Below are 22,383 nucleotides of genomic sequence, written 5' to 3'. Positions count from 1 at the left end.
CTTGTGGGGTGTTCACACATTACAATATGTTCACCTTGATACATAAATAGTTATTGCTATTATTAATAATAATAATAATTTATTTATAGTTTTCTAAACCACCATCTCAATATGATTTACATACGAGACAATTAAAAGTAGTTAGAAACACTGGTTTAGTTGAGATTCGTGCGTTGTAGAGGGTTGGGCTGGATGACCCTCGGGATCCCTTCAATTCTACGATTCTATTAAATACATTTAAAACAAGACTACAGCCCTAACAAATGGGCAATCATGGTAAAGACCCATTTATCCAGCTGAGAAAGCCTGTCTTAGCAAAACTGTTTTTAATAGTTTCTGGAAAGTGCAGATAGCAGCCACCTGTTGTATCTCAGCAGGAACGCTGTACAGGGGAACATTGGTTTTTGAACGTAATCCATTCCGAAAGAACTTCCGACTTCCGAACCGTTCAAAAACTGAGGATCAAAGGGCTGTCGGCAAATTCAACTGAAAAAAATGAGAAACATGCCTAGGAAGCCATTCAACTTCCAAGGCACATTCGAAAATGGAAGCATTCACTTCCAGGGTTTTGACGTTTGGCTTCCAAAACATTCGACAAATGAGACGTTTGAAAACGGAGGTCCCACTGTACCACAGAACAGGGGCAGTCACAGGAAAAGCCCTGCTCTGAGTCACTGTGGAGCGGCCTTGCAATTTCCAATTTGCAGGGTGTATAAGGCAGTCTTTCAAACAACCTGGTCCTGAGCTGAATAGGAACTTGTATGTCAGCCGAACTAGACACACTTGTACAGTTTTTCACATGTATTCCTCCACATGCTCCTTCTTAGCTCATCTTTCTCCTCCCTCTCTTTCCTCAGTGGCAAGATACCACAACTCTAAAGCTGCAACAGCATCCTATGCATGTGACTATGGCTCAGAAGCATCTTTGGCCAACTCTGATTCGATCTACATGCTGACAGAGCGTTTTGTTATGAAGGATTAAAACTGGCCCCATGTTGTTTGCATGCGTGGCAAAGGTATAAATCCCTCTGCTTAAGGAACAAGGGGAGGCGGTGTTTGTAGGTGAATGTTTAATCTGTGCTGATGGCTTGAGTATAATTATTCTTATGGGATATTGATTTATCCTTTTCTTCACCTCGCTTTTCCGAACAAAGGGCCCTCAAGGCAGCTTAGAAAGGTAGCAACATCATACATACTGTAAACCCTTTTACAAAAGCACTGACACCAAAATGAAAACAAAGAACAGTTGGCAATGCAGACTATGTGCACGCCATACGTTCAAATTGCATTTAAGGCACATTTTTCCATCAAAGTAACCTGTGAAATGAAGTTTGTCAAGGGTGCTGGGAATTACAGTTCTTTGAGCTGGAGCTACAGTTCCCGGCTTCTTGGCAGAGGGGGAATGTGCTTTAAATGTGCAGCATTGTGCGCAGCCTCAGATAAGGTGGGTTGGCAACTAAACAGGAGGGAAAAAACCAGATTATCTTGCTCCTGAGGCTTGAGTGGCAGGTTGAATTGCAGAAAGAAGGCAAGGCTTTCACAGGATGAAGATTTAGCATTATCGCCTGCTAATGCCTGCAAATTAAGGCTGCAATCCTAACCCCAGTTCCCTGGGAGTAATTCAGTTGGTCTTACTTCTGAGTTTACAAACAATTGCAGCCTTACTGCCTCTAGGCTGTCTGAAGCAGCAAATGACTTGTGTACGGACAGTGCAGAGAAAATAAAAGTAATGAGGCGTCTGTCAGGACAGCAAAAATTACACATCAATAAATAAGGAATATTGTCAGGATTGTGCTGTACACTGCTGAAGAAGGCACAGGAGCAGGGCTAAATGGGAAATCTGGCAATTCTAAGTGTTCTGGTGCAAAAGAGCTTGTGCTAAGCTCTCAAAACCCAGAGGAGTAATAATAATTTTTAAATATTTGTTTGTTCATAGTCCACAAGGAAATTGCCTTGCAGACTATTTAAGGAGAGAAAAGGGGTTCATAGCAAACAGGGCCCTTATCCTGCTAGGTTTCTGCCTCATATCTGACAAAGAAGAAGCCTAGAGCCAGGCTTTTGAATTATGGTGCTGGAGGAGACTCTTGAGAGTCCCATGGACTGCAAGAAGATCAAACCTATCCATTCTTAAGGAAATCAGCCCTGAGTGCTCACTGAAAGGACAGATCCTGAAGCTGAGGCTCCAATACTTTGGCCACCTCATGAGAAGAGCAGACTCCCTGGAAAAGACCCTGAAGTTGGGAAAGATTGAGGGCACAAGGAGAAGGGACGACAGAGGCGAGATGATTGGACAGTGTTCTTGAAGCTACCAGAATGAGTTTGACCAAACTGTGGGAGGCAGTGGAAGACAGGAGTGCCTGGCGTGCTCTGGTCCATGGGGTCACGAAGAGTCGGACACGACTAAATGACTAAACAACAACAACAACAGAGCCAGACTCTCTAGGTCAGCATTTCCCAAACTCGGGTCTCCAGCTGTTTTTGGACTACAATTCCCATCATCCATGACCACTGGTCTTGCTAACTAGGGATGGTGGGAGTTATAGTCCAAAAACAGCTGGAGACCCGAGTTTGGGAAACACTACTGTAGGTGAATATCTGAAAATCTAGAAGGGTTCAAGTAAAAAAAGAAAGAAATCCTAACAAATACTCTTAAAACACACACAAACACACACTCTTTGTCATAACTGCAATAAAAACTGCTTCGCCCCCTTCCCTCTCCAACCCATTTTCCTTTCGTCACTTATCTTTCAGATGGCAAGCTTGTGAGCAGGCACCATGGTATTTTAAGCACTCACATGAAACCCATTTTGGAAGGCTTTTAAAACTGAAAAGCAGGTTTAAAATAAAATAATAATAATAATGCTCTAAATAAATAAACATAACCCAAAAGGGGCCTTTAAAACTCACTGGAAATTTGGCTCATTGCCTTCTCCTGGAGTCTTAAATGGCACCCCTTGGACTCCCTTAGCCCTTGGAAGAAGGAAAACCCACCATCCAACCTCCCAGTTTATTCTGCCAAACCCGCAGAGAACGAGTGTTACGTGTGCTTGCTTTTGCTTTGGCTGTTGCTTGACAGAAGACAGCTTGGTCAATTAACCATGCGTCTTGTTGAATGGGGTCCTCACTCATTAAATCTGCATGCATTTGCATATCAACTAACACAGCCGTCCGGATTTTCCTTTTTTAAACACTTCCCAGTTTACCAGCGGTGCATCCATCTATCTGTGTATCACGGCACATCAAGCGTCAGAAAGGATTTCCTTCTGTGTAAGAGAGAAACTTGCCTGCAACGCATGGAATGGTGGAACTAAAAGGGACCTGTCTGTGGTCTTCCCATTGGCATCTAGCTGGTCACTGTGAGAATAGGCTGCTGGACTAAATGGGCCATTGACTTGATCCTGCAAACTCTTCTTATGTTCTTTTGTAGGTCCCACTAGGGAGATCCTAGCTGATTAAGAACATAATAGCCCTGGCTTGGGTGGCCAATGGCTCCTCTATCTAGCTTCCTGTGCTCACAGTGGCCACTCAGATGCCTGTAGCAAACCTCAAGCAGGACTTGAGCACAACAGCATCTCTCCTCTCTTGTGGTTTCCAGCAGCTAGCATTCAGAAGCACGACTGCCTTCGGTTGTGGAGGCATTGCACCGTCATCGTGGCTAGTAGCCACTGATAAGCCTTCTCCTCCATGAATCCGTCTAGTCTTCTTTCAAAGCCATCAGAGCGATTTCCATGTTTAACTGTGTACCATGTGCTTTCGTCATTGCAAGGCCCCCCACTCCTGGGGAAAATGGGACATTGCTTTCTCCCACTTGCCATTTCCAGCAACTGGCATTCGGTGCCATGTTGCCTTTGACAGCAGAGGTGGGTCAGAGCCGATGGCCGCATTCCTAGACCCTCCAAGCATCCCTATTTTCCAGGGACAGTCCCGGATTTACAGAAGCCATCCTGGTTTCTGTTTGATTCTGGAATGCCCCGCTTTTCCTTAGAATATCCCTGTTTTCATCAGAGAAAAGCTAGAGGGTATGGAGTTATGAGACCCTCCCAAGTCCAGGAGATAACTAACTATACAACCTTTCCTGTATCTGAAGAAGTGTGCATGCACACGAAAGCTCATACCAAGAACTAACTTAGTTGGTCTTTAAGGTGCTACTGGAAGGAATTTTTTTTGTTTTGACTATGGCAGACCAACACGGCTACCTATCTGTATATACAACCTTTAGAAGACAGCTGAAGGCAGCCCTGCTATAGGGAGGTTTTCCGATGTTTAATATTTTATTATGTTTTTATATATGTTGGAAGCCGCCCAGAGTGGCTAGGGCAACCCAGTCAGATGAGCAGGGTATAAAATAATAAAGTTGTTGTTGTTGTTGTTGAATAGGACGTCCCTATTTTCATCGGAGAAATGTTGGAGGCTGTGCATTCCCCTTGTAGGGGGCTGCATGTCAACTGTGGACAGGGCTAAAGCCAGTGGAGGCAGGGGTACCCCTTTTGCCACCCCTTCTCTCTCACCCATCCGCATCCAGTGAATGTCCAGGGGAAGGCCAGATTGCACTTGTCAGAGGTCTGAGCTGACCACTTGCAAAGAAGCTTCCAAAATCAGACCGAGGGCCATATAACATTTGGGCATGGGCTGCCCACGCCTGCCATAAACTAACAGTGGAGTACAACATAAGGGTTTGGCTGCACTGACCTGATTTTTGCTGTGTATTTAAAGTACATCCCCCACCCCATTAAAGAATCCTGGAAACTGTAGTTTGTTGTGGGTGCTGGGAATTATAGCACTGCAGAGAGTACACTACAGCTCCCAGGACTCTCTGCCAAGTGCAGGAAGTGGTGCAAGTAGTGCAGGGGTCAGCAAACTTTTTCAGCAGGGGGGCAGTCCACTGTTCCTCAGACCTTGTGGGGGGCTGGACTATATTTTGGGGGAGGGAAATGAACGAATTCCTATGCCCCACAAATAACCCAGAGATGCATTTTAAATAAAAGCACACATTCTACTCATGTAAAAACACGCTGATTCCCAAACCGTCTGCAGGCCAGATTTAGAAGGCGATTGGGCCGGATCCAGCCTTAGTTTGCCTACCCATGGTATAGTGTGTACACTGCACCAGACAAGCAGGAAAGATCCTATTCTGGTTCACGTCCAACCCCACTTCCTTATGGCGCAACACTGGTGACCTTTTCCCTGTACCTGGCACACTCTTGATCTTCAACCCCTCCAAAATTAACCCCTATCTGCACCACCCAAGTGATACAAACACATACCAGGTCCTAACGTTTCCAGGAAAAGCACTCCCACTCGCTTCTAAAAACAATCCCTTTCCACAGCCCATATTGTGAGACCCTTCTTGCGTACCATAGAACTGACACTCTTAACCTCTGCACACATACACACCCCAATTCCTATATGGATTCCCCCCCCCCCATGGTGTTTGCAGACTGCAAATCCCACAAACAATCCGTGCACCAATCGAAAGTTTTGTCACAGTTCAAAAAGAAAGAAAAAAGTTGGCTTCCACCAGCTTCCCACCATTTCAGATTCTTTCAGTCTGTCCTGAAAGTCATTTTAGCCTTCATTTGATAAGATTCCAGAAATTGGGGGGGGGGGCTAGCCCCCTATTGCTTGCCCTTTCCTGCCCCTCTCCCCAAATTTAAACTTGACTGCAGGGGAGCAGGAAAAATGCCCCCCATTTGGAGAGAAAACAAACCCAGAAAAACGACCTATTCCTCCCCCCCCGGGGGGGGGGGAGCCACACAACCTTCCCCACTAATCCAAGGTCAACGCTTCTTGACACTCACTTTCCTCTGGGCCTTGTCACTCCGGGGGTGTAGGGAGGGGGGGATCTGTCCCAAAGCAAAACCTTCAGTTTCTTGGGGTGGAGGGCAGGGGGTGACCCCTGCGCCTGGGTCTTCAGTCAATCCCAGGAAAAGAGACCACAGATAAGTGAAAAACAAGATCCCAAGTTTGAGGGCGCCCCCAGTCCAAGCAGATGCTGTCCCTTGTGATCCCAGATAGGGGAAAATGATGGTGGCGAAGATGGTGATGGGTGTCTCTCCCAGGTTGTCCTAATGTCCTTCCTGGTTCCCTGAGTGTCCCTCCCTTGCTCCGCCCCCATCCTGGATCGTTCCCTTGCCTATGTCACCCAGCTCCTGGCTTCCTCTCCGCACCACCCTGGCTCCTTGCTTAACTCTAACAGCTAGCTGCCTGTCACTCACCTGGATTGACGGGGAGGCTTTCCCCCGATGCTCTCGGGCTATTGGACAGAGAGGACCCCCTCCAGTTCCAAGGCGCGCGCGGGCGCGCAGACCCCTCGTGCGCTGAGCTGCCGGAACGGCTTCTTCTGCTGACTTTCCGCTTGCACTGTCGAGCCTGCAAGCGGTTCTCCTCCTGCCTTCCTGGTGTTCAAACAAGTTTTACAACCCTGCTCGCTGGCTTTGGCTTTTGCTTTGGAAAAACAAAAGCTGTGACATCAGAGGCCGAAAGAAGCGGGGCGGTTGGGGGGGAGCACCCGGTCTGCAGGGAACCAGCTTTGAGATAGTGAAACCAGGAAAATCCCACGAGTGCAGAAGTTTGAAGCTTTCCCAGCTGAGAGCAGCTGCCCCTTTTATTATTACTAATGTCAGTGGGGGTTTTTTTCTGGGAGAAATGGTGGGGGAACTCACCAGAAGTTAGTTAGTTAGTTAGTTAGTTAGCTTGTTTGCTTGTTTGTTGCGGGGGGGGGCACACACCCCCCTTAGTAGCTAAGTGTAAGATGTGATTAATAAACTCAAGCAGACAATGATCTGGATTAGAAATGGCCGCAACTTTATTGATTACAGATATAAGTGGATTTTGAGTTCAGGCATTGGGTTCCAGCCCCAGCAGACAAAAGTTAATTATTATTTAAATTTTAAAAGGTAAGGGAACTCAGTTCCCCTGAGTTCTGCTAAAAACAACAACAACCCCTGACTATTATTATTAATAGCAGCGGGACTTTAATAAAATCTACCATTCTTTTGTTCCTTCCCAGCTGTGCCAAAACCCTTTTATTTCTTGGTTGTTTTCTTTTTTATATATGATCAGTTTTTAATTAAAAGTTTCAGAATACAATAAAAGCAAAACAATAAGAATTGGAAAGAAAGAGCTTGGAAAAAGAAAGAAAATGAAGAAGAAGAAGAAAAGTAAAATACAAAACCCTCTATGAAGATTGTATCTTTACTCTTCATCCACACAAAGGGAGGCAGGCCATCCCAGCTCACATCTGGGCACTTCCCCCCTCTTACCACAGCCTCCCACCCTGGAAGATCCTCTCTGCCCTGCTTCTCACACATTCTATGAGTCTATAACTTGTTTGGCAGGCAGATGTTCAGCAGGTGAAGCTTCTCTTGTAGTGCAGGTGGAACATGTCATTGGTATGACCAAGCCTCCCAAGTTTATCTCCAGGCATCTCCAGCACAAAGATTTAGCAGCAGCTGTCCGTTAATAAACTGCTTGGCAGGAAGACGTTCAACAGGTTAGGCTGGTTTGTTTTGTTTTTGCAGGAAGAGACTGTAGTTCAGTGGCAGTGTGAGTCTTTTGTATGCCTAAGTCTCCCAAATTCAATCACTGGCATTTCCCGTTTAAAGATCATTACTTCATAGAGTTGAGGGTTAGATTGCAGGGATAGATGATGCAATGCACTCTGGACATTGATGGACTCCCAACTCCCATCAGCCCCAGCCAGGATGGTCAATGATCAGGGTGACGGGAGTTGTAGTCCAACAAAAGTCTGGAGGGCACCAGGTTGGCTATCCCTGCAGGGAAAGTTCCCAGCCATCTGCTAGAGGCAGAGACCAACAGTCTGCCTGACGCTATGGCAGCTTCCTAAGTTCAAAACCTTTGGAGTACCTCTCAGTCTTGCCGTTCCCTTCGCTCCACAGTGGTTAATTTCCTAATGAGACAGATGCCAATTATGCCAGGGCAGAAGGTGGTTTGAAACCAACACCCTCTCATTTACTCACCTGTCCCTCCCCTTCAGATTGCTGCTGGCAGTTTTGCACAGTGATGCACAGGAGAAAGGCACTCTGTCTGTGCTCAGAGACACGTTTTCGGTCGTTATGTCTTACTGATCATTTACACCCATGAAAACCTGCTTTGGTGTGATGCCAGCACAGTCCTTAAAATACACAACAACTCATAACCAGCGTAGTGTAGCAGAAGGAGTGTTGGACTAGGACCTGGGAGACCAGGGTTCAAATTCCAGCTCAGACATGAAACTCACTGGGTGACCATGGCCCAGGCACTTTTGCCTCTCAGCTTAACCTACTTCACAGGGTTGTTGTGAGGATAAAAGCAGGTCTTTTTTTTCAGCTAGAACTCGCCGGAACTCGGTTCCCGCACCTCTCAGGTAGGTGCTATTGCCATTCTAAGAGAACAAAGAAAGTGTTCGTAGTGAGTTCTGGCATCCCTTTTTCTAGAAAAATAGCACCAGAACCAAGTCTGTCATCTTGAGCTCCATGGAGGATGCAAATGTAATAAACAAGCAAGCAAACGTTTTGGAGAGGTAGTGTGGTGTAGTGGTTAGAGTGTGACCTTGAGCCAGTCACAATGTCTCAGCCTAACCTTCCTCACTGGGCTGTTGCAAGGATATAGCAGGAGGAGAGAAAGAGTTTTGTTCACCAGCTTGAGCTCCTTGGAGGAAAGGTGGCATATAAATGCATTAATAAAAAGAAAATTAAAAATTCATCCTGATTTATTTGCAAGGTGATTGGACAATGTGGTCTATTTAATGAGCTGGTTTGTTTGCAAATGGCAGAACTGCGCATGGCCCATCTAATCCAGCCAGTTCCCTGTGAGAAACCTGTAAGCAGGGCTTGAACACAAGAGCACTCTTCCCCCTCTGTGGTTCCTGGCAACTAGTACTCAGAAGCATTACAGCCTCCCACTGTTTGAAAACCTTGCCTGGACTCTACCACTTCAGACTAGATCATATGGCGAGGGAGTGGCATGTTGGAATTGCTCATCTATAGGGTGGAGGGCAGAAAACATACATAGAAAACTTGTGTGCTGTTAGGCTTGCCCTTGACATTTTGGTTTTCCAGATGCACGAGTTTTTTGTGGGGTTTTTTAAAGAGAATAATAATTTTTAAAATGAGGGAGTATTCAAATATGCAACTCCCCGCCACCCAAAGTAGTACAATCCAGGAAGTGCTGAACCACTTGATTCTGTTGATGGCAGAATTGGTAGCCTATTGGCTGAGTCTTGCAGCCTGTGGGAAATCGAGTTGATAAACCTCAGTGCCATAAATGTCTTGTCAGTTTCCTGAAGTGGGTTTTCTGTGTGTGTACATTTTCAAGCTGTCTTCTTTCATTATATAACTCTTCTGCCAGAAGCTATATAGGCTGAAATAATATTTGTTCTTAGGCTTGGCACTTGGAAAGATTGACATGCAGGGATGGGAAATCTGCAGTCCTCCATACATTTGCTGGACTACAACTCCCATCATCCCTGGCCATTGGCCATGCTGCCTGGGGGCTGATGGGAATTGGAGTCCAGCAGCAGCTGCAGGGTCACAGGTTCCCCACCCCTATTCTCAGGGAGAGGGCAGAGAGTAGAGATTATTGGCACCCCACATTTAAAGCACTATGTTCCACTTAAAAGAGTCATGGGTTTCCCTCAAAGAATTCTGGGAGCTGTCATTTGTTAAGGGTGCTGAGACTTCTTGTAGCTCTGCAAGGCTCCTATTCCTTTTGCAGAGCTACAATTCCCAGAGTCCTTTAACAATGCATCCCTCTTTACAGGAAATCTGCGAACTGTAGCTCTGTCTGGGGAGTAGGGACCTTTGGAGCAAATCTGTGGACAGTGATGCAGGTAGCTTAGTGGTAGAGTGCATGTTTTTGCATACAGAAGGTCCCATGTTCGATCCCTGGCATCTCCAGTTAGATGGATTCAGTAAAAACAGGGAACAGAGCCACTGTGGCTCTCCAGAACTTAGAATCAGAATTGCAGAATTGGAAGGGACCCCAAGGGTCATCTAGATTCTAGCCCAACTCCCTGCAATGCAGGAATCTCAGCTAAAGCATCCATGACAGATGGCCATCCAACCTCTGCTTAAAAACCTCTGAAATATACTCAGAGTCCTGTAGTGATTTCATGCTCTTTATTGCAGCTTGTAAAACAGTGACTGAATTGCCCCCCAAACCTCAGGCTTTTATATACATTATTTACACAATGAGTCCCGTCTGATTGGCTGATTCTGCTTCCCTCCTGGAGCCTGATTCATCTTTTCCTGCAAGCCAATCAGTTGTTGCATTCTACGATCCTACTTGCCTATTGTTCTAGGATCCAAGCTTAGTACATAACAACCTCCAAGGAAGGAGAGTCCACCACCTCCCGAGGGAGACTGTTCCACTGCTGAACAGATCTTACCTGTTGGATCTTGTTGGACTGCAGCTTTCATTCTCCCTTACTATTGGTTGTACACGCTGAGGCTGATGGGAATTGGGGAGTCCAGAGACACCTGCAGAGTCACAGGTTCCCCAACCGTGTGGTACAGGCAGGTGATAAGAAAGACCTCTATTGAAGAGTCACTGCCTGTCAGTGTATTAGGCAGTCCTGGACCAGATGAACAAGTCATCTGACTTAGTGCTTCCTGTGTTCTTTGCAGATTCATTGGGATGATATCAGAGTCTTGTTTGTTGTCCTTTCATGTTCGGTTATTTTGGTTCTCACAGCACGGTCCACGGCTAAAACCATAACACTGGTGGTCAGAAAAACGGATCTGGGGCCTAAGGGCCATTGCACCTGAGAAAATGTCAATAAAAGCAGGTATTCTGCTTATACAGATAGATCGCCCTGTGGGACACACACAAACACACAGAGCACTCCGCCCTGTCTGCCTCCAACCCAGAAATAATACCTGAACAAAAACAGCCACTCCCCTCTGTCACAACAATGCATTGCACCTCTCAAGAAGCACGGTGTCTTTGCAGACAGAGAACTCCTTCCGGCAGAGATGGAATGCTGGGTGGCACTCCCAGCAGTCAGGCAAACTGGAACTGTCACAGCACCTGTGAATAGCTCTAGGTCCCTGTGTTGTTTTGGGGAGCATGTTGGTGCTTGCAAACTGTGCTGCGGGGAACCCTAGAGAGGTTCCTTAGAGTTTTATCTGAGTGTTCCTAGGTGGGACATGGCAAACAAGCTTCTCTGGAAAAGCATTCACATGCCCCCCAACACCCACCCTATTAGCCAGCATAACGTAGAGGTTAGGGCATCAAACTAGGAATGAAGAGGTGTGAGAAACAGCAAGCCAGCTCATGCAAATTGTTTAATGGAGGGAGGAGAGGCCCTTCACACAGCAGTTTAGCAAACCGCTCTGTCAAGTGTCTCCTCCTTTCAGTGGCGTAGCGTGGGGGGTGCAGGGGGGGCCGGCCGCACCGGGCGCAACATCTGGGGGTTAGGGTTAGGGATAGGGTTAGGGGGCGCAAATCCAGGGTTAGGGGGCGCAAATTACTTGCCTTGCTCCGGGTGCTGACAACCCACGCTACGCCACTGCCTCCATTAAAGGAGGCAAGGCTAGAGATGAAAGGGGAGGGGCTTGGGGAAAGTTGTGGGGAGAGAGGCAAGGGGTAGGTGGGGTGTAAAGGGGGGTAAGTGGGGCAGACAGCAATGGGGTAAATGCATTTATCGAGCAGGAGTAGCAGCCCCAAGTTATTAAAAAGAAATATGATGGGTTGTTTGCATTTTTTAAGGCTTTTTCTGCTTGTGTGTTGTAGCGTTTCTGTACTGACTCTTCCCACAGTGGTTCCTTAAGCTCTTCATTGCCCACTCCTCCAAAAATTTCTAGCTGTAATACAGTTGTACCTCAGGTTACATACACTACAGGTTACATACGCTTCAGGTTACAGACTCCGCTAACCCAGAAATAGTGCTTCAGGTTAAGAACTTTGCTTCAGGGTGAGAACAGAAATCGTGCTCTGGCGGCACGGCAGCAGCAGGAGGCCCCATTAGCTAAAGTAGTGCTTCAGGTTAAGAACAGTTTCAGGTTAAGAACGGACCTCCGGAATGAATTAAGTACTTAACCCGAGGTACCACTGTAATAATAATAATAATTTCTTTCTTTCTTATACCCTACCCATCTGGCTGGGTTTCCCCAGACACTCTGCGTGGCTCCCAACAGAACTAATGAAAAAACATCAGCCATTAAAAACTTCCCTGAACAGGGCTGCCTTCAGATGTCTTCTAAAAGTCAGATAGTTGTTTGTTTCCTTGACATCTGATGGGAGGGTGTTCCACAGGGCGGGCACCACTACCGATAAGGCCCTCTGCCTAGTTCCCTGCAACCTCAATTCTCGCAGTGAGGGAACCGCCAGAAGGCCCTCAGAGCTGGACCTCAATGTCCGGGCTGAATGATGGGGGTGGAGACGCTCCTTCAGGTATACAGGACCGAGGCCGTTTAGGGCTTTAAAGGTCAGCACCAACACTTTGAATTGTGCTTGGAAATGTAACGGGAGCCAATGTAGGTCTCTCAGGACCGGTATTATATGGTCTCGGCGACCACTCCCAGTCACCAGTCTAGCTGCCACATTCTGGATTAATTGCAGTTTCTGGGTCACTTTCAAAGGTAGCCCCACACAGAGAGCATTGCAGTAAGTGTGTGGGCGAACAGGATCAGCCAGGACACGAAAACAAGTGCTCAAAATGACAACAGGTACATGCAGGCGGAGACTTGCTTCCTTTTCCTCTCCATCCCACCCCAAAGCCTCACTGTGGGTTATCTCAACTCCACCATTTCCTGTCTCCTTGGAATATTTTGTCAGGAAGTTTGAATTTTAATTCCCCGCTGGCGCTGACCCCCAAAGAGCGGATCAGCCCAGACATTCCCTGCCCTTCTAAACTAACTCTGTCCCCAGCCATGGTGCATTACAGTCAATGTTTCTCAAACTACTCTTCCTTGGGTCATCCCTGTGGTCCCTCCTTACCTGGGAAGTCCCAGGATGTAATAATTCCATCTGAAGATGGTGAGAGCAGTTTGACAATGGGACTCATTAGCTACAAGGCTGATGGGCTCTCCCTTGCTGGAAGCCTACAGACACAGGGAGGGCAGCCATCCGTTGTGGGTTCCCTAGCTCAGGATCTCGTACATCGAGCATGGAAATTGGACCAGAGAGTCTACAAGATCTCCTCCAAGCCCGTGACTCTGTGATTCATGTAACATTGGCAGCTGCATTTATTAATAACACAATATTTTATTAAGAGAGTTTCAGTTTTAGAAAATAAAGTGGCGAAAGAAAAAAGGAAAAAGAGGGAGAAGAAAAGTGAAAAAAAGAAATATACAATATGAAGCAATAACTATAATCAGTTGCATTTCCATAGAGTATTATATAGATAGATGAATAATATTACTGTCCTAATACACATATGATTATTAATAATCTAGTATATTCTGTATAAACTCATTCCAAATGTCAATATATTTATCTGGAAAAGCCTATAAGCGGGCTGCATGGATGTTACTGACCCAGAGATGCAAAGTCCCTACCAAATATACCAGAGATAAAGTCCCTACTAGAGAAGAATGACAAATGAAACTAATGGACTATGCTGAAATGGCTAAAATGACTGGAAGAGTTAGAAATCAGGAAGACCAAAATTTTAATAAGGAATGAGGAAAATTTATGATTTATCTTAAATATCATTGTAAACGGCTAAAATCGTTAGTAGGATTGGAATCTCACTTGTAGTTTAAGGTTGAATTCAGGACATAATGGAAGAGGCAATGGATTTGGAGTATCATAAAAGACGCAGGAGGAAATGTTTAATAATAGGACCCACAAAGGGGAGGATGGAAGCCCAGGACATTCCTTGGAATCTTGTTTTTATGATTTACGTTTGATATACCTCTGTAAAATTTCAATTTGAAAAACCAAATAAATAAATTTTCAGAAAAGTCTATAAGCGATCCATTTACACGGTGCAGGTGTTGTCATGCCGTCAGTTCATTGATTAATGGGGATCAAATATTTATTCTTCCAATTCATCAATACCAGTCTCTTGGCCACAGTTTGGGCATGTCTTATACTGAGTCAGACTGTTGGGTCCATCTAGTGATGCCTACACTGACTGGCAGCAACTCTCCAGGGTTCCAGGCTGGGACTCTCTCCCAGTCCTGCTTCCAAGATGCCATCGGGGATTGAGCCCAGGACCTCCGAATGCAAAGCAGATGCCTTTCTGCTGAGCGACGGCCCTTTCCCAATTCATGGAAGTCCTGGAGGCGACACGGCAATCAGGGTCGTGACCCCGCTGCTCCTGTTCAACCATCCCAGTGGCAATGTGACTCACAGTCTGCAGAGCCCTGAGCCGCCCTTCGACTGAATGTTTGTGAGCCGATTGCCAATACGATACCCAGCAATGCTTTCAAATGCTTACCGCACCCCAGAAAGTTCACCGAGGGCATGATGGTGACATCTGTCTCCTGCTGTCTCTCTCCACGATGCATGAGGAAGAGGAAAATGTCTGGTCTTCTGTGGTATACTACCTCTGAACATGGAAGCTCCATTCCTAGCTGAAATATACTCAGAGTCAAGAGTGGATTTCATGCTCTTTATTCAGCTCATAGTGGTGGTGAGGAATGGAAGTTTCCCCACAATATCTGCTTTATATACATTATTTACACAATGGGCTGACGTGATTGGCTAATTCCGGGATTCTCCTGTAGGCCAATCAGGTTGTGGATTCACTTCCACCTGGAGCTGGATTGGGTGGCTCCTGAGGACCAATCATACTGCTGCATTGTTCTAGGACCAATCAGACTGCTGCATTCTGAATCCTATTGTTCTAGGACCAATCAGACTGATGCATTTTGGATCCTATTGTTCTAGGACCAATCAGACTGATGCATTTTGGATCCTATTCAACTCAGTACGTAACACTAGCCATCACAGTAAAAGGACTGCTGGGGGTGTGGGGGAGAAAGCTAAATTTCTCTAACCTGGGGGTAGAGGAACTCCAGACTATAAACTAGCCATGATGAACATGTTCCACAGTGTCAGAAGTATTATGCCTCACCATACCACTTGCAGAGAATCACTGATGGGCAGAGTGCTGTTGCTCTCAAGTCCAGCCTGCAAGCTTCCCACAGGCACCTGGTTGGCCAAGGTGAGAACAGGATGCTGGACCAGGTGGGCCATTGGCCTGATCCAGCAAGTCCGTCTTATGTTCTTACATTGTTGGACTTCATCAGCTGCAGGCAGCATAACTATTCCTTTAAAGCAGTAGCATGCCTTTTCAAACAGTCATGGCTTCCCCCCAAAGAATGCTGGGTTGATGTACAGACCCTCCAAGTGACTCTATTTTCCAAGGACAGTCCTGGACTTAGAAGAAGACCTTCCAGTTTCTGATTCGATCCCAGAAGAATGTCCTGCTTTTCCTTAAAGGTAATGGTAAAGGGACCCCTGACCATTAGGTACAGTCGTGGCCGACCTGGGGGTTGCGGCGCTCATCTCACTTTATTGGCTGAGGGAGCCAGCGTACAGCTTCCGGGTCATGTGACCAGCATGACTAAGCCGCTTCTGGCGAACCAGAGCAGCACACGGAAACGCCGTTTACCTTCCCGCCAGAGCGGTGTTGTGTATTGAGTCAAAGGATTTTATATCTGTATTATTATTGTCTGTATTTGCATTAGGGTAAAGTAACTGCCTTTTGGTTCCAGAGGGTGCAGCTACTATTGGTTCATTTAAGCTGCTGTATTTGGATCCTCTGTCTTATTGGTTGCCTCCAAAAGGCAGGACTGTGATTGCCTGATATTGTTCCCTCCAAAATGTATCCCTTCTAGCTAGTTCCCTGTCCCTATAAATGTAGCTCTCCCCTCCTCAGGTCTCAGTCTTGTTGCTTTAATAAAGAAGTGTTACTAGAGAGCTGTCTCCAGCATATTATGTCAAGAGAGCTGAAATCACAAACCCCACGTCACAACAAGCGGTACCAATTTATCTATTTGCACTTTGACATGCTTTCGAACTGCTAGGTTGGCAGCAGCAGGGACCGAGCAACGGGAGCTCACCCCGTTGTGGGGATTCAAACTGCCGACCTTCTGATCGGCAAGTCCTAGGCTCTGTGGTTTAGCCCACAGAGCCACCTGCGTCCCTTTTTTTCCTTAGGACGTCCCTATTTTCATTGGACAAAAGTTGGAGGGTATGGAATTATCCTGTGCAGGTAAGGTTTTTTTAAATGTTTAAAATGTTTAATGATGTTTTTATATGTGTTGGAAGCCACCCAGAGTGGCTGGGACTACCTAGGGTGGAGTAAAATTGTTGTTGTTGAATAGGACGTCCCTATTTTCACTGGATAAATGTTGGAGGGTATCGATGTAGTTTGTTAAGGATGCTGAGAGTTGCTAGGAGACCCCTATTCTCTTCACACAGCAGCATTTCCCACAATTCCCTGGGAAGACAGATGAACTGTTAAACCACTCAGATTGCTTTAGCTTCAGCAACAAACAAATCCAGTGATAGAAAGCCTGTGGCGGCGCTCCGGATGTCGTTGGACTCCAACTCCCATCAGCCCCAGCCAGCATGGCCCATAGTCCCAGGGTTGATGGGGGTTGTAGTCCAACATTAACTGGGAGGTGGGTGGGCACAGGTTCCTCATCCCCGTCCCAGGCCAACTGGTGCAGATCAAAGGTGGGAACCTTCATCCCAGGTTCTCGTTCCAGCCCCTGGGGAAATGAGACCCTGAAACAATTTCGCAAGGCATTGCAGGATCTTACCACCTGGGCTGTGGGAAAAAACCAAAACATAACAGAAAACTCGCGTCCTTCTCAAGCCAGCTACGCTGAGTTGATGGCAGATCGAAACATGCCAGATCTTGCCTGGTTTTGCTCTTGTTTCGCTGCCTTTTGGTTTCCCTTGGGAAATGGCTGGGAAACTCAGGCCTGTCTAGGGAAAGTTGTGCAGGTGGGGAAGAAGGCAGGGAGAGAAACAGCTTCCCACCAGCTTCTAATTTATATGTATTTATATAAAACCAGGCAAGGAGAACAGCCCACTCCCTTTCAGTATTCAGGCAAACAAATTGCCACCAATCACAAATGCAAACCTTGTTGATTTTATCTTCAGTTCCTTCATCACTTCCCCCTGCACTTAATCTGGGTTTTGAGCATAAGTACATAAAAGCCTTCTGGATGAGGCCAATGACCCACCTAAACTAGCATAAATTTCCACAGTGGCCTGCAAGCAGGATTCAAGCACAAGAGTCCTCTCCTTTAACTGGTATTTTAGAAGCATAGCTGCCTCCCATTGTGGATGCAGAATATAGCCATCATAGACAAGACAGCCACTGTTTACTATTGCATTCTAATGGATTATTGTATATTGCTTTTTATTGATATAAGTTGTTTATTTTAAAGTTATGTTTTTATTATGGCTTTTTTTTGTATTGGATCAGATTGTGATTAGGTGTGTGATTTTTGCTGTCTATTTTGTTGTTTCTCTGACTTGAAAACCGCCTTGCGTATAGTAATATAGAAAGGTGGTGGTATACAAGTTAAAAGTGAAATGAAACATAATCTTCCATGCATTTGTCCAAACTTCCTTTAACAGCCATCCGAGTTGGTGGTCATCTCTGCCCGTCCTCCCGTGGGAATGAATGGGAGCCGTGCTGGCAGGACACACTTCTCTGCATGTTCAAAACAATCAATTTGTGAGATACAATCAGGACATCCGTCGGCATGCAGAAGCACAACTCTTCCCAATTGCCCCATGGGTGACAACATTGGGTGTTTCCACTGGAATTATGGAGTGAGAAGCTGGCAGACAAATTCGTCTCCATGACCAAGTGGTAAAGTGGAGAGGGAAATAAAGTTAGAGAACAGAAAAAGCACTCCGAAGGATGCCGTGCTGTTCAATGGGAGCAATTAATGTGGGGTGCACAGTGCAAAACCTTGCTCAGATGTAAGTCTCATGCTGTTTAATGGAGCTTTGTTTGGGGTATGGATGAGTGGCGTGGAATAGGGTTTGCATTTTCATGTGAGATGGCCTAATTCTTCACTGTAACACACCCGTCCTTCGAAAATTGCAGTTCTCAGAATTTTGTGATGCTGTTCTCCAACCAAGAACAGTGTGTAAAGATGCATATTTTAGGGGGAAGAGTGCAGAAAAATGCACGTGCTAATGAATAGAAAACATGAATTGGGGGAGATTGCTTGATTGAACAAATGGGCAAAATTGCTTGCAAAAATGTGAATATTAGGATAAACATGCAGTGTATCTTTCACAGAGCTACAATGCCCAGCAGCCTTAACCAGCTTCAATCCTAGGATTCTTTCAAGGAAGCTATGTGCTTGAAATGTTTGGTTTATATGTGACCAGGGCTGGTTTCTTATAGTACAACCAATCTCTTAAAAAAAAGACAGTCCATTTATTTATTATGACCGATATTCAGAAAGAAACTTTGTATAAATATATAAAATAATACCAAACAAAACAAAGCAGATACCCGTCACAATAAATGGATTGGTAATTGTATTGCTGGGCATAGAGAGCAAAATTGTGAATTTGCTATAATTGCTATAATTATTCCCTGGTAATATTTACATGCTACACCACAATATTTAGCAGCCCTGGAAGATGTTGATGCATTCTAATTTGAAATGAGTAAGCAAACACAGAAAGCATCCCATCGGCCTGGGAATCTCTGTAGAAAGGGTTAGATAAAAATGTTACATACATCACAACAAAAATAGAAATTTGTAAGTACGTGAGTTAGCAATTCTGCCTCTCCAGACTGACAGAGACATTTATGTTGACAATAGGGGATTTTTTGGAAACTCCCCTCCAGAACTAATAATGGAAGAATATTTAAATACACTAGAGTAAACACAATAAAAAAACAACCCAGACTTTTTGTGATTTGCAAAGTAATGAGGAAATGCACCGATGAGTGTGGAATGACCAAATGTTTCATGGGAAGGTATGTAAACATGCCACAAGCAAACCCAAACGAATGAACATTGTCACAAAACTGCCCTGTAATCTATTGAGCATTTGTTCTGACATAGTCTACTCACTGTGTAAGCTTTGTGCAAACAAATCAGGATGGGTGCTGAGTAAACAGGTCAGTGGTGGAACCGACTTGTTCCACCTCTAGAAACTGGAGGTGTCTGGAAACTGGAGAAGTTTCTTTAGCTCTTAGCTGGGCTGGCCTCTAAGTGCAGTTCTGGCTATTATATCAATGATGTGGCACCTAGGAATATGGATTATTTTCCCCAGCCCTGCCCACATCTGTCATGCAGGAAACTAAGCCTGTTTTGCTTTGTATTCTTGCATTCTGGCATGTTCTTGGACCCGGCCCCAGAACCTCTTTTCCATGGCAGGAGCCACCCTTAAACATGTGAAGTAAAGAACATTGTGTTTCTGAGCATACACAGAGTGTACCACTACTGAGTAACCAAGAGCCCCTGAATAGTTAAATATCAGGGGATTAAGGGATTCACGGAAGAGACTGGAACTCGCAGGCAGGCTTGGGCTGGGCCTCATTATGTCACCATTTAAATTCTTAACCACAGCTGTTGACTTAATGCTCCCCTCTTAACCAACAAGATATCTGTAGAGAGAGAATGGTTTAGTAGTGGTGGGGGGTCAGTGGCCCTCCACATGTGGCTGGACTCCAACTCCCATCATTCCTGGCCATTGGCTATTCTGGCTGGAGCTGATGTGAGTTGGAGTCCATGCAGTTCTGCTGCTTGAAGCTACAACAGCAGCACAGAAGGGACTTTTACTCTTTCCGGCGAACTCCTGAGCAACCACATCACTCTGTACAGCTGGAAGATCAAGGGGCAAAGTATCCAGCTGCTGATAACAGGAACTAAGGGCAGTGGGGCACCCTGGGACACAGGAGGGTGCGGGTGGAACAGAGCAGAATCAGATCCAGTCAAAACACCGCAACTTTAGGGTTCATTAGGTCAGGCCTGGTTGTACAGGAGAGTCTGCAACAGGGCTGGGAGGGCTTGAGGGATAGGAATCATAGAACTGTAGAGTTGGAAGGGACCTGTGGATCTAGTCCAACCCTCTAAAATGCAGGAATATGCAGCTAGCCCGTATGAAGATTGAACCCACAACCTTGCCATTATCAGCACCACATTCTAACCACCTGAGCTAACTGGATACTACTTTGTTGTTCTGTTGGTTTTTTGTTTGTTTTACTAATGCCCAGAATGGGTTTATTTTATCCAGTTTTTGTTCTACAGTGGTACCTCGGGTTAAGCACTTAATTCGTTCCAGAGGTCCGTACTTAACCTGAAATTGTTCTTAACCTGAAGCACTTTAGCTAATGGGGCCTCCTGCTGCTGCTGTGCTGCCGGAGCACGATTTCTGTTCTCATCCTGAAACAAAGTTCTTAACCTGAAGCACTATTTCTGGGTTAGCGGAGTCTGTAACCTGAAACGTATGCAACCTGAAGTGTATGTAACCCGAGGTACCACTGTATTGCCATCTTGTGCTTCCCTGCAACTCCTTGGTCCTTGGAATCACCTTAGATCAAAGCCGTGGAAAGCTAGTTGTGCTGCTTTTGGGGAGCCCTCTTGCTCATCCTGCTGAGAGGGGCCCAGGAACTCTGCCCCAATGACCTGCTCAAACCGTTTAGGTTCCCCAAGAGTGAGAACTCTGAACACGACGCAATGAAAAAGTCAGAAGGGCTCCCTCTGTGCCCCACCCCTATAAAAACTTCAAACACAACATCTAGCAGCAAGCAATACATTCCACATTCTATCCACAACTTCTGGAAAACCCCAAGGCTGCAAGGAAACCCAAGCTGGAAAACCCCAAACAGCACAATAGCATTTTAAAATGAAACAGTCAAGTCAGGGTCAAGTTGTGATCTGGCAGCTTTCCACCCCAACAGTTCCTTCCAAGAGCCCCAAACACAGAGATGCTACATCCCCTCCTCTGCTTGTTCCTCCTCTGGTTCCCTTGACCTAGGCTTCCTCAACCTCGGCCCTCCAGATGTTTTAAGACTACAGTTCCCATCAACCCTGACCACTGGTCCTGCTAGCCAGGGATCATGGGAGTTGTAGGCCAAAAACACCTGGAGGGCTGTGGTTGAGGAAGCCTGCCTTAACCCACCCACCCACTTCCCCTGCATACTGGGACTTCAGCAAGGTATTTGATCCAGACATTGATGGATGTTTTTTTTTTTGTAGATTTTCTGTTTCTGGATGCTCCCAAGTCAATATTTGAGAAAGGAGAGGCACAATATTCATGCAAAACTCAGTCCTGGATGAGGAAGCAAAGAGTGCACATTCCCAGAACCATGTCTCCACTCATATTTGCAGACAACCACCTGTCTCCATGGCAATTTCATCTTTAAAATGCTTAAAAAAAAAAAAGGCGACAGAAGATCCAAGAAATGCCCTGCAAAGTGTGGTTTGGGCCTTTCAGACTAGCTAACTGTTATTGTTAAAAGTTTCTGGCAAGTCACCCCAGTGAGCAAACAGTACTATCTAGCGGTTAGAACTTGCAACTACAAGCCAGCACAAGTCTCTGAGCTGAGACTTGTAATGGCCAAAGATGATTATTTCAGCCCCTTCAGCATGAACAAGGGTGCATCAAAAAAAGAGAGGTCTCTTCTTCCAAGTAGCTTACAGTTGCAACAGAGATAGCCACCAATTTGGGACAGCTTTATAAGGGGGTTTAATAAATTCATGGAGGACTATGAATGCCCAATAGCGATGATAGCTATTGCTCTGCCAGTTGGAGGCAATAATGCTTTTGGACACCACTTGCTGGAAACCACAGGAGGGGAGATGGCTCTTATGTTTGCAGGTTTCCCATGGGCATCTGGTTGGCCAATGTGAGAAGATGCTGGACTAGGTGAGCTGCCGGCCTGATTTAAATTATTGGACAATGATTCCCATCCCTCTCCGCCAACATGGCTAATGGTCAGGGATGATGGGAGTTGTAGGCCACATCCACTGGAAGAAGCAAAGATCACCAGTGTCAAAGCAATGATTCTTCAACATCAACTTTGTTGGACTGGTCATGTTGTTTGGATGCCTGATTATCGTCTTCCAAAGAAACTACTCTATTTCGAACTTTAAAATGGAAAGCGCATTGCTGGTGGTCAACAAACGAGGTTCAAAGATGCTCAAACTCAGGACGAAAGGGAGAAACGCGCTAAGAGGTAGGCTCCTCTTGGCAAACCCTCACCGTGGTCAATTCCCACCTGGAAACCAATGTCCCCACTGTGGAAGGATGTGTGGATCCCGAATTGGCCTCTACAGGCACTTACAGACTCACTGTTAAAACTGTGATCATGGAAGACAATCTTACTTGGCTACGAGTGATCGCCAAAGAATAAGTAGTAGTTAGATTGTGTAGTGTAGTGCTTAGTGTGCAGGATTAAGGACTCTTGAGATCAGGGCTCAAATCCTTACTTCA

General features: G+C 45.8%; 1 protein-coding gene across 4 annotated transcripts in view; it reads right to left on the bottom strand.

The window, feature by feature from the left end:
• PHLDB3 (pleckstrin homology like domain family B member 3) overlaps window positions 1-6,394 on the bottom strand; it is a 39,380-nt gene extending 32,986 nt beyond the window's left edge. Inside the window, exon 1 of one of the 4 annotated variants that reach the window (XM_079986061.1) lies at window positions 6,216-6,394. The gene's annotated coding sequence lies outside the window, so the exon portion shown is untranslated. Of the gene's footprint in view, window positions 1-5,798; window positions 6,089-6,215 lie in introns of those variants that run through there. The other 3 variants (XM_079986058.1, XM_079986060.1, XM_079986059.1) reach the window with 3 other exon arrangements.
• Window positions 6,395-22,383: the final 15,989 nt, after the last annotated feature.

This window comes from Podarcis cretensis, assembly GCF_951804945.1.
Source record: "Podarcis cretensis genome assembly, chromosome: 8".
Classification (NCBI taxonomy): Eukaryota; Metazoa; Chordata; class Lepidosauria; order Squamata; family Lacertidae; genus Podarcis; species Podarcis cretensis.
Note: the sequence above shows the minus strand (reverse complement) of the source record. Positions and strands in the feature narration are given on the sequence as shown.